Here is a 12175-nt window from a genome sequence, read left to right as displayed (position 1 = left end):
GAAATGATGGTGGTATGAGGGGCTACCTTAAGAAGTTAATTGACCTAGTCATTTTCTCCAAACACAACTGAAACCATCAAAATCTTGTTTTTTAGGGGCTTTTAGTCCCATGGTAACTTTTTTTTAGTATCTAAAAGCCATGAGTCAAAAATTTATTCTTTTTTTTCCCCTTGTCTTAAACCAGTTGAGGAGTGGTTTAGTCCTGTATTGAATTACAGTATTTGGTGGAGTTCATTCTCTTAAAGAAAATTCATATTATAGCTGGTAAGCTTGTTGCTTTACTTTTCAGCTTTCATTCTCATATATATTAAAAATGTTTTCCTTCAGATTCTTTAGTCATAGATAATTTTACTGCACATCCACCGAACTTCCTCTAATGTTTTAAATATTCTTTTCAGAATAAGACTAGATGATTCCACTAAACTGTTATTTATCTGGTATGTGGCAGTGGATAAGGCCAATAGAAGAAAAATTAAAACCTAAGTGAAAAGTGCTAACAATTTACTTAGCTGTTTTTTGTCATGGGTTGGTTCTGTAAAATGCCCTGAAAACCTTACTTCAGGGATCAACTTTGTTCTTTTTTTTCCCAGTTTTGTTGAGAAAAAATTGACATACATCACTGTATAAGTTTAAGGCCTACAGCATGATGGTTTGATTTACATATATTGTGAAATGATTACCAAAATAGGATGTTAGTTGAACCTATTGTGTAATCAACTTTGTTCATTTTAAGCAGCGTTTTTTACCATTGCATTGCAAGCTAGTCATTTACCACAGAAGCTACTACAAGGAACTAAATGACAATAGAACTGTCAGACTGTGTAGCAACATTATAGCCTAATTTTAGAATCTTGCAGTTTACAGCTATACGGCAGCTAAGATTCCTTTATGAGGAACTTCTCTGTTTTAATAGACTTTCGTTCTTATTAGCATAAATGACACTAGTAGTTATATCGAAATAGGAATTTTAAAATTCTGAATTGCTAAAAAAGTGATGCCTTACTAGAAAATTAAGAAATAAAATCTGTAAGAAACAGTTATATTATTAACATAGAAAACATCTGGGTTGTATTTGCATTTTTGTACAAATCCAACACAGAGTTCTTAATGCATTTTGACGTTAGTGAAGTTTGTTTGATGTAGATTAAATTGTGTAATTTCAGGATGGAAATAAAACCTGAAAGCTGCTACAGAAATAATATAATTTCATTTAAAGTATCGCATGTGTACATGAGGGAGAAGAATACACTGAGTGATCTTATGCCATTTTATAGGTGATTGACAGAAGAAATAGTCAATATTTTGAGCTCACCATTATAACTACACAAGGAAAACTTTAAGGGAATTATTAATGTAATATATGTGGTTTAAATTCCATTTTGTTCGAGGGATTTTTTTTTTTTAATTTAAAATAATTTTTTTCAGGGCAAAAAACGTTAACATCCTAAAGCCTAGGTGAGATTTTTGTTAAGTCATCTTAGAAGTAAGTTTGGAATAAGAATTGATATTATACTTTTCCTTATGTTCTGTAATTATGTGATTAAAAGGCAAAATTAGAATATCTTACCCTTTTTTCCTGATTCTTTGCTAACAAGTTTCATTTATGTACTTCTTAATATATTTTTGCCTCTTTGGGAGGACTAAACAAAAACAGTATCAATTAACATATTTATTAAGTATTTGAAACCTAATTTCAAAGTTATCTTTTGGAAGTTTGGGCATCTTTATGGCAGCATTTTGACAACTCCATCGACCTATAATAGAATAAAGCTTTGTTTCTTGTCTGTTATAGAAAATTCTAAATTTAAGGGGGTTTCAACAATATTGATAAATAAAGTGGAAGAAATTTGTCCCATCTTATGTGCTGACAGGTAAAATTATGTCAATTAAACTCAATGTAAAGACTCATTGGATCATTTAAATAATAGCCTGTGACTTACCCTTTTTTCCAGTATTTGTCTTGTGCTTCACAGAAGAAATGGCTGAATTTTAAACCAGACATGATTGAATTAAAAGATTATTTTAACAAGTCTTAAATATTTGCAAGGAAATAGAAAAATCAGAAATCAATAAGGTTAATATTTATAGTTACCACATTAGACTTTTCATAAAATGGCCATTTTATGCAAGTAAGGGAACAGTTAATTTTTTTTTTTTCTGATCAGTTCAAGTGTTTTAGGCCAAATGAAATGTTCTTTGAATTATTCTGAGGAGTTCATTCAGTAAATTCTTTGTGTCCCAAGGGGCTCAGTGTGAAGAGGATGTTTACAAGTACAAAGTGAATGTTACATTTACACTATGTCCTTACTTAACATCAGTGCTTTATGGACATTGACATAGGTTATCCTTCACAACATCCTTAAATGCACACTACGGGATTCAAGGTAAAAGATTTCGATTAAGAGACTTTATCCATTCCTTTCCATGTTCCCCCTAATAAAGATTCTTCTTTAAGTTTCCTGTATGAATTATAAACTTGTAAATATTAGGCTTATGAAATTTTCACTTTTTGCCCATTTATTTGTCTTGAAATTATACTGGTATTGCATTAATCTCATTTTGATGGGAAAGGAAAAAAAACTGAGTCACATGTTTTCTCGAACAGGGTAGTCAAGTAAAAATAGTGTTGCTTAGTTTCCTTAATGATAAGTAGTCAAGTGATTCCAAGGCTTACTTAGAGAAGAGTTGGAACTTCAGATAGTGGTTTATTTTTTAATGCATACACGAAGGAATCATAATTCTTTAGCTATGCCTGTATCAAAAATCTGTTTAAATAATAGTACTTTGTTTAAATAGTACCACTTTAGTGACAACTTAGTAATGAGAGTTTGAATTATTGTAGAGTTTATGTATTTTAGAGAAGAATCTGATGTTTAAAAATGTAACTTTAATACAGTCTTATATCTTTAAAGATTTTATTTATTTATTTTCCCCCCAAAGCCCCAGTAGATAGCTGTATGTCATAGCTGCACATCCTTCTAGTTGCTGTATGTGGGACTCGGCCCCAGCATGGCTGGAGAAGCGGTGCGTCGGCGCGCACCCGGGATCCGAACCCCGGGCCGCCAGCAGCGGAGCCCACGCACCTAACCGCTAAGCCACTGGGCCGGCCCAGTCTTATATCTTTAAATTATTGTCTTCTGAGGGAGATTCAGGGAGATGTACAATTTATGCCCAGAGAATCTGTTTCTTGGAGAAAGATCTTCAAGGAAAGAGAGGCCATATATATGGTGATTTAAAAAATAAACATTTCATTTGGAGATAATTGTAGATTCACATGTTGTTGTAAGAAATAGAGAGGGATCATACATACCCTTCACCCAGTTTCCCCTAATGGTAACATCTTACAAAACTATAGTACAATAGCCCAACCAGGATATTGACAATCCACTGATCTTGTTTAATTCCCTTGTTTTACTTGTACTTGTGTGTGTGTGTATTTAGTTCTATGTAATTTTATCATGTGTAGGTTTGTGTATTTACTGCCACAGTCAAAATACAGAACGGTTCCATCACCATAACCTTTTCCTTTTACCCTTTTATAACCACACCTACTTCCTTCCTGCTTCCTCCTTCTCAGCCACCCCAACTCCATGTCTTAACCACTGGCAACCACTAATCCACTCTTCATTTCTATAATTTTGTCATTTCAAGAATGTTATATAGACAGAGTCATGTAGTATGTAATCTTTGGGTATTGGCGTTTTTCATTCAGCATAATTCTCTGGAGATATATGTATGTATCATTGTCTAGTCTTTTGTTCAACATAATGTTTTTGAAATCATTCATGATGTGTGTATCAGTAGTTTATTATGTTTTATTGCCAAGTAGTATTCCAGTGTATGGATATGATAGTTTGTTTCTCCATTCTACTATTGATGGACGTTTGGGTTGTTTCCAGTTTGGGATTATTGTTATTAAAGCTTCTGTAACCTTCTTGTAAACATACATTTTCATTTGTATTGCATGCATATTTAGGAATGAAATTGCTAATATAGAGTAGGTGTATGTTTAACTTCATAAGAAACTGCTAAACCTTTACCAATGTGGTTGTGTGATATATAACACCCCCCCCCCAACAATATATGAGAGTTACAGTTGTTCCATTTATATCCTTGTCAATATTTGGTGTAATCATTTTGATTTTATCTGTTCTAATAAGCGTGAAATGGTATCTCATTCTGATTTTAACTTGTTTTTATCTGATAACTAATGTTAATCTTTCATGTTCTTTTTGGCATTTGGTACCTTCTTTTGTATAGTGTTTTTTCCAGTCTTTTGCCTGTTTTATATTGGTGTTTTGTCTTTTTATTAGTTTTAAGAGTTCCTTCTGTGTTCTGGATACAAGTCAGATATATGTGTGGAGAAGTTTTTTTCCTAGTCTAGCCTTGTTTTTTATTTTCATAACAGTGTCTTGTAAATAGCAAAATTTTAAAATTTTGATGAAGTCAAATATATCAGTTCTTTAAATAATTAATGCTGTTTGTGCATTAGATTTTCTAAGAAATCTAAAATAATCTCCTATAATATCCTCTAAAAACTTTATAGTTTAGCTTTTATTTTTAGGTCTATGACACATCTTAAATCAATTTTTTTTCTTTCTTTTTTTTTCTTTTTGTGGGGAAGATCAGCCCTGTGCTAACATCTACCAATCCTCCTCTTTTTTTTTTTTTTTTTTTTTTGCTGAGGAAGACTGGCCCTGGGCTAACATGCATGCCCATCTTCCTCCACTTTATATGGGATGCCACCACAACATGGCTCAAGAAGGGGTGTATCGGTGCATGCCCAGTATCCAGGCCAGCGATCCCCGGGCTGCCGCAGCAGAGTGCGTGCACCCTACCACTCGCGCCACCCGGCCGGCCCCTTAAATCAATTTTTATGAGTAGTGTTTGGTAGGGATCAAGGTTTTGGATTTTTTTTTCCCATTTGCTTATCCAGTTGTTAAAGCACCATTTGTTGAAAAGACTTTTTTTCCCTCATTGAGTTGCATTGGGATCTTTGTTGAAAATCAATTGACGTTATATTTGTGGGTCTGTTTCTGTAATGTCTGTTTTGTTTCATTTTTATCTATGTTTATGCCAGCATTCGTGGTCTTGTTTGCTGTAGCTATATCCTGAATCTTGAAATCAGGTAGTTCGAGTCCTTTAACTTTGTCCTTTTTGGACATTGTTTAGATTATTCTAAGTTCTTTGTTTGCTATGTAAATTTTAGAATCAACTTATCAGTTTCTATTTAAAATACTTTTAGAATTTTGATTGGGATTTCATTGAATCCGTAGATAAATGTGGGGAGAAACTGACATCTTAGCAACATTGAGTCTTTCAATCTCTGAACATAGTATATCTCTCCACTTGTTTAGGTCATCTTTAGTTTTCCTCAGTAGGTTTTCTACTTATTTCTTGCCTACTACATTGTATTTTCCTCCTCTCCTAATCATTTATTTTGTAATCTGTTAGAGCACCTACAGAATATTTTTCTATTAGGATATACTTGTATTTTAAATTTATAATTATAATTAGGGAGAAAAAAAGGTTTTAGTTATAAGAATTGATAGTTTTGAAGATATCTGATTCATGTGGTAAAGAATACCTGTTCTATGTACTTGATATTTAAGCATTTTATTTTGCTTAGAATATAAAAATGAGGTCAATTTTAGAGCTAGTTAATGAAAATAATAATATGCCAAATTATTTTGTTAGCTTAAGATGTTTATAGTATCCCATGGAAACATTATTTTGAAATCCGACGTCTCACGGTAGTGATCTTCAAACCTTTATGTTATTGCGGAATTTTATTGTTTTTGAAGCTCAGGCATTCTAATACTTCATAATAATTGATGTAGATTGTTACCATGATAGCATTTTAATAACTTTGATTAATAATAAGACCCATGACAAAAAGAGATATATTATTCTACTCTATCTGTGGTAGATCAATGGTTATTCCTTTTTCTTTCTTTTTTTTTTTTTGTGAGGGAGATCAGCCCTGAGCTAACATCCGTGCCAATCCTCCTCTTTTTGCTGAGGAAGACCGGCTCTGAGCTAACATCCACTGCCAATCCTCCTCCTTTTTTTCTTCCCCAAAGCCCCAGTAGATAGTTGTATGTCATAGTTGCACATCCTTCTTTTTTTTTTTTTTTTTTTTTAAAGATTTTATTTATTCATGTTTTTCCCCCCAAAGCCCCAGTAGATAGTTGTATGTCGTAGGTTCACATCCTTCTAGTTGCTGTACGTGGGACTCGGCCTCGCGTTGGACGGAGAAGTGGTGCCTTGGGGCGTGCCCGGGATCCGAACCCGGGCCGCCAGCATCAGAGCGCACGCACTTAACCACTAAGCCACGGGGCCGGCCCATGCACATCCTTCTAGTTGCTGTATGTGGGACACGCCCTCAGCATGGCCGGAGAAGCCGTGCGTCGGTGCGCGCCAGGGATCCGAACCCAGGCCGCCAGTAGTGGAGCGTGCACACTTAACTGCTAAGCCACTGGGCTGGCCCTCCTTTTGCTTTTTGTTATGAAATATATCAGACATACAAAGAGAAAATAATATAATGCATATCCCAGCTTTAAAATAAAATCATTACAAATACATTTTGAGCCTCCATTTTCTCTGTTCTAGTCATATTCTTTTCCCTATCTACCATATCAGAGCTCGCCACTGTTCTAAAGTTAGTTGATCATTATTCCTGTCCCTGTGTATGACTTTATACTTTTAGTATATATGTATCACTTAAAAAATATCTGTTTAGGATTGTTTTGCATGTTTTGATTTCTGTTTTTTGTATTTTTTTGAAAATTGCTTTTTGTATTCAATGTTAAGTTTTTGTTCCTGTAAGCCTTATTCAATCATTTAACTGCCATATAGTAATCTCTTTTATGAATATACAATTTACTCTCTTGCCATGGTTCTCATATCTCATCATGACCAATCTAATGCCATGTTTCATGTAGTACTGGGCAGTGTCAGAGATAGGACAAAACTCCTGGGTGTCAGTGTTGCACATGGAGTTAGCCTTGCTCTTTTTTGATGTTCATGGCACCAATAAGTAGACTGTTGATAGATGTTGTCCAGGTGTCCCCAGAGCTTAAGCCAGGTGCTAGTGGTCAAGATGTGGTCAGTGGTATACTGTCCTTTGAACTTTATAAGGTTCTGTAGGTCGTCCAGGTCTTTGGCATCCACTTGTCAGAAGGCTCCAGGAGCTGCATGCACTGGCTGGTGGGGTTCACATCCACCCCCTGCCCATTCCTGTCCTTGGGGAGAGGGTGCTGGTAGGTGTCCTGCCCAGGGTTGGACTCCACTTAGGGGAGCTCATCTGCATCTGGAGCCTCCAGCTTGAACTTCCTGGCCATCCTTGCCTATCAGGAAGCCAGTCTCTGGGTTGAACTTGAGGGTACCAGGAATAGCCAGGTTTATGACACTCTCTGGGGATGTGATGAAGGTGTAGATCTCAGGGTTCCTATTGTTGTGGCCTGTGAAGTTCTTGTTGCAGGAGGTGACAGTTGTGTTCTTCTCCCTCTTGTTGATGTCCTTTTGGTTCTACTGGCCAATGCAGTGGCCACAGGCATAGGCTAGGACAATGCCACCCACATCCTGTAGGATCTGTGCATAGCCATTCTGCTCAGTGGTGGTGCACATCTGCTCAGATCCCAGTGCAGTGGTGAACTGGGACTTTAACTTGAGCCTGTGAGCCAGCACCTGCTTAGCCACACCTGCTGAACGCCCCATGTCCTCATAGCTTGAGTTGGTGCAGCTGCTGATCAGACCTCTTGGATGTCCGGAAGCCATTCTTCCTTCTCTGCCACAGTATCCACTTCTGCACTAGACTGGGCCAGTTCAGGATAGAGGGCTCATTAACATGCGGCTTCAGCTTACTGAAGTTAATTTCAATCAGTTGGCTATAATGGCAGCCAGGGTCAGGATCACTGCTACCAAGTGATCCTGGATTTTATATGCCAGATTGGCCACGTCTCTTTGCCTGGTCTTACTCAGATATTTCTTCATTCTGTGCTTGTAAGAGAACACTGAGGACCCCAATTTCTGTGCTCATGTTGCAGATTGTCATCATGTCAGGATGATGACCTGGCCCATGATACTGCAAATAGCATCCATGCCGCCTTTTACGGCAAGGATGCCTGCCACCTTCAGGATCACATCTGTGGGTGAGATCTAGACGGAGAGCAGGCACATCAGCTTCACACCAGTCACCTTGGGGAACTTAACTTCTAGGAAATCCCAAACATGCCATCCACAGCTTCAGCACCTTCAATTCCAATGCAGTTGCCCCACAGGCCACCACTATTGGGGATATGGGAGTAAGTGCCAATCAGAAGAATCCCAGGCTATGTATAGTTTTACAAAATGATAAGGTGAATGACTCCAGATCCAGGCCTCCAGAAGCCCATGCTATGCTTGGAACCTGAAGTTGCCAGGAATTTATACACTCATGGTTTATGTCCTTGGCCTGGCATAGATCTCTCTCTCCCCTGAGCTGGGCCTTGATCAAGTGGTCACAGTGGATGGTAGATGGCATAGCCATTTTGGGCACCCCACTGTTGATGAACTGCATCATGACCATATGGGCCATGAGATCCTGCATGGCTGTGTAGTTGGGCTGCAGCCACAGATATATTTTGCCCCACTCAATCTCCTGGTTGCCTAGAGTCATCCAGATTTCCGTACACAGTCTTCTTGAGAGGATCAGGGGCCAGTTCAGTCATTTGTGAACAATGTTAATGTTCTTCTCTAGCAAGTCAGAGTGGATGTACCCGTTGGGCTCAAATTGGCTAATGGACCGATGCCACATAGTAATGCAGCACACCCAGGGCTTTCTGCGACCAGGTCAATTGCAGGCTAATTTATTTTGTGGACTGACAAAGATGAGGTCACATCTTACATAAACATTTTTTTAAATTAAGTTTTCAAGTTTCAGGAAAATCTGTGTTTGGATTTTAACTGAAACTTTATAGAACTTGTCTGTATTTTATCTTATGTGTGTCTAAGTGTGTGTTTGGGCGTCTGTTTTATCATACCCTATGTATATAATTTTAATATCTTTTATTTCTTGTTTGTGTTTTAATTCACTGGCTGCCATCTTCAGCACTGGAAGTGGTGATGGTCAGCATCTTCTATTTCATGATTAAAAAAAATCCTAATATTTACCCATTAATTGTGATATTATATTAAATATGCTGTGATAAGTGTATATCTGGCAGATAACTTTATCAGGTTGAGGAATTTCTATCATTAAACTATATTTGCAGTCCTGCAACAAACCCATCTTAGTCATGATTTATTTTATTTTTATATTACTAAATGATAATGAAATAGTGTGTGTCAAATTTTGTGAAAAGTAGCTAACATAGTGCTTGAAAGTTAATTTATATGGTCAAAAAATTTCTTTTTTCTGGATGAGTTTGTAAAAGATAGGAATGATCTTTAAACGTTTTGGGGAATTTTCCTTAGAACTATCTGGTCCTGCCCTTCCCTCCCTCTTTTCCTCCCACCCTTCCTACTTTACCTTCGTCTTTCCTGCCTTTTAAAAAAAAAATCTTGTCTTTGTGCTTCCTCCTTTCCACCACTGTAGCCTCTCCCCACGTTCCCTCTCCTCCTTCTCCTTCCCCTCCTCCTTGTCCTTTTAGAAATAATTTTACAGTACTGTTTCAATTCCTCTATTAGGTTTAGGATATTTATATTTCCTATTTCCTGTTGAGTTTTGATAAGTTTATTTTTTCTAGGAAGCTGTCTAGAAAATTTTGCCTTATTTGACTTATCATTATTTCAAACCTGAATGATAGTTTATCTAGGTATAAAATTCTGCCTTAATAGTTATTTTCTTTTTTCATTTGAGAAGTCTCTTGTTAGTCTGTTATTCCTTTATAGGTAATATGTCTGTTCTCTCTACTTGGCCTTTGTATCTTTTTGTTTATAGTTATAACCCCGAATCATCTAGCTGTGGTTTTTATTTTATTTCTCTTACTTGGGAATCATTTTGTTGCCAGAATCTGAGAATTTGTGTCTTTCATCAATTCTGGAAAATTCTCAGTTGTTATTTCCTCAAATATTCCTCTCTCCCTCTTCTCTCCTTCTGAAACTTTGATAAAAAATATGTTGGATACTATCATTCTATCATTCTTGACTCTGTACCCAACTTTGATTTTTTTTTTTTTTGGTGAGGAAGATCAGCTTTGAGCTAACACCTGTTGCCAATCCTTCTCTTTTTCCTGAGGAAGATTGGCCCTGAGCTAACATCTGTGCCAGTCTTCCCCTATTTTGTATGTGGGATGCCCCCACAACATGGCTTGATGAGTGGTGTAGGTCCATGTCTGAGATCCAAACCTGCACACCTGGGCTGTGGAAGCGGAGTACGCCAAACCTAACCACTACACCACCAGGCCGCCCCCTCTCCTTTTTTTTTTTTTTTTGTGAGGAAGATCAGCCCTGAGTTTACATTTGTTGCCAATCTTCCTCTTTTTGCTGAGGAAGATTGGTCCTGAGCTAACATCTGTGCCCATCGTCCTCTATCTTGTATGTGGGATGCTGCCACAGCATGGCTTGATGAGCATTGTGTAGGTCTGCGCCTGGGATCCGAACCTGCGAACCCTGGGCTGCCAAAGCAGAGCACTTGAACTTAACCACTACGCCACCGCTGGCCCCCCCCTTTAATATTTTTAATCTCTTTTTATGTTACATTCTGAGTGATTTCTTTTGGTATCTTCTCAGCTTCACTAATTCTTTCTTGTATAATTACTATTTAACTTATCTACTGTGCTTATAATTTCAGTGAATATTTTTTTTTAAAATTCATTTTGAACCTCTGAGCTCTCTAGTCTTTTTTGATTGTATTTGATTCTTAAGGTTTCCATTAATTAATTCAAAAATTATTATATTGTAACCTACATTTAATAATGCTATAATTGAAAGTTTTGGCAAGTCTGTTTCTGCATTATCTAAATGAGTATTTTTTAACCTGTGTTGAACATGTATATCTTTTAACAGTGTTTATTTACTTCCTACTGGGTGCCAGATTTACCAGTCCAATTCTTTTTATTTTAATGTTTTTGTGCTTTTTCTGATTATGCAGATAATGTAAAATTGATCCTCCAATTCACTGGGCTTTTTAAAAATTATGCCATATTGCATTTTGCGGTATATGTTTAGTAATATATGTTGAAAGCCCTTTACAATACCCTTATTTTATGGGAATTCTCTCTTAATTCCTTTATTATTTTTACCTACTAATTTAGGCATGCTAAAACATGTACCAATTTATTTTACAAGAACACCCATAAACCCTTTTTTTAACTAATGAAATGAAAAACTACAAATGTAGTTAAAGCTCCTTTTATATTTTTCTTTTTTCTCGTTTGCTTCTCCAAACCAAGAGTTAGTCACTATCCTGAAACTGGCATTTACCATTACTATGCATATTTTCATGCTTTTGGTATGTTTGTGTATATGTATGTTTCGTTCAACAACACGTATACATAGTCTTGTTTTGTGTGATTTTAGCATTATATAAGTGATATGTGTTAGAGTATAAAAATTGATACAAATCTCTCTCCTCCCTGTGACTCTTGTGGTGTCACATTGTAGATCTTCCCATACATTGTAGTCTATTTCTTTATCCCTTTAATTTGGCTTGGGCATGTGACTTGCTACAGCCAAAAGGACATTAGCAAACATGACAAAGCAGAGGTTTGAGAAGCACTTGCGTTTTGGAGCTTGCTTTTCTGCTGCGTTTGGAACCCTGAGACCACCACGTGAACAAGTTTGAGCTAGAATGTGAGAAAACATTGAGGAGAGGTAAGGTGGCCAAGCTCACAGGCAATCAGCCTCTAGCTGACCTGGCAACTGACTGCAGAAGTCAAGAGTCAGCCTCAGCTGAGATCAACCAAGGCTATCAGGAGGACCTTTCAGCTGGGGCCACCTCAAATGGGTGACCTGCAGAATAATAAGCTAATAATGATAGTTGTTTTAAGCTTCTGAGTTTTGGGGTGGTGTATTATATAGCAAAAGTTATCTGTTATAGGCGTCATGCCATTTACATTCTTTCTACAACTTCATTTCCTTATTCAGCTTATGATGTATATCTCATAGCTGTGTAACTGTAGTTCATTCATTTTCTCTGCTTATATTATTCCATTATATGAATGCACCACAGTGTTTTCATTTTTCTTTTAGT

The 12175-nt window shown here is 36.8% G+C and overlaps 1 protein-coding gene and 1 pseudogene across 8 annotated transcripts in view; one reads left to right on the top strand and one right to left on the bottom strand.

Moving 5' to 3' along the window:
• Positions 1-12175, top strand: part of VPS13B (vacuolar protein sorting 13 homolog B) — a 741189-nt gene that overhangs the window by 269294 nt on the left and 459720 nt on the right. The gene's annotated exons all lie outside the window — the stretch shown is intronic.
• Positions 6836-9981, bottom strand: LOC147914006 (aconitate hydratase, mitochondrial pseudogene; annotated as a pseudogene).

The sequence above is a fragment of the Ceratotherium simum genome, chromosome 23 (genome assembly GCF_057802395.1).
Source record: "Ceratotherium simum simum isolate JZ-2026a chromosome 23, ASM5780239v1, whole genome shotgun sequence".
In the NCBI taxonomy this organism is placed as follows: Eukaryota; Metazoa; Chordata; class Mammalia; order Perissodactyla; family Rhinocerotidae; genus Ceratotherium; species Ceratotherium simum.
This window is presented reverse-complemented; position numbering and strand designations above follow the sequence as displayed.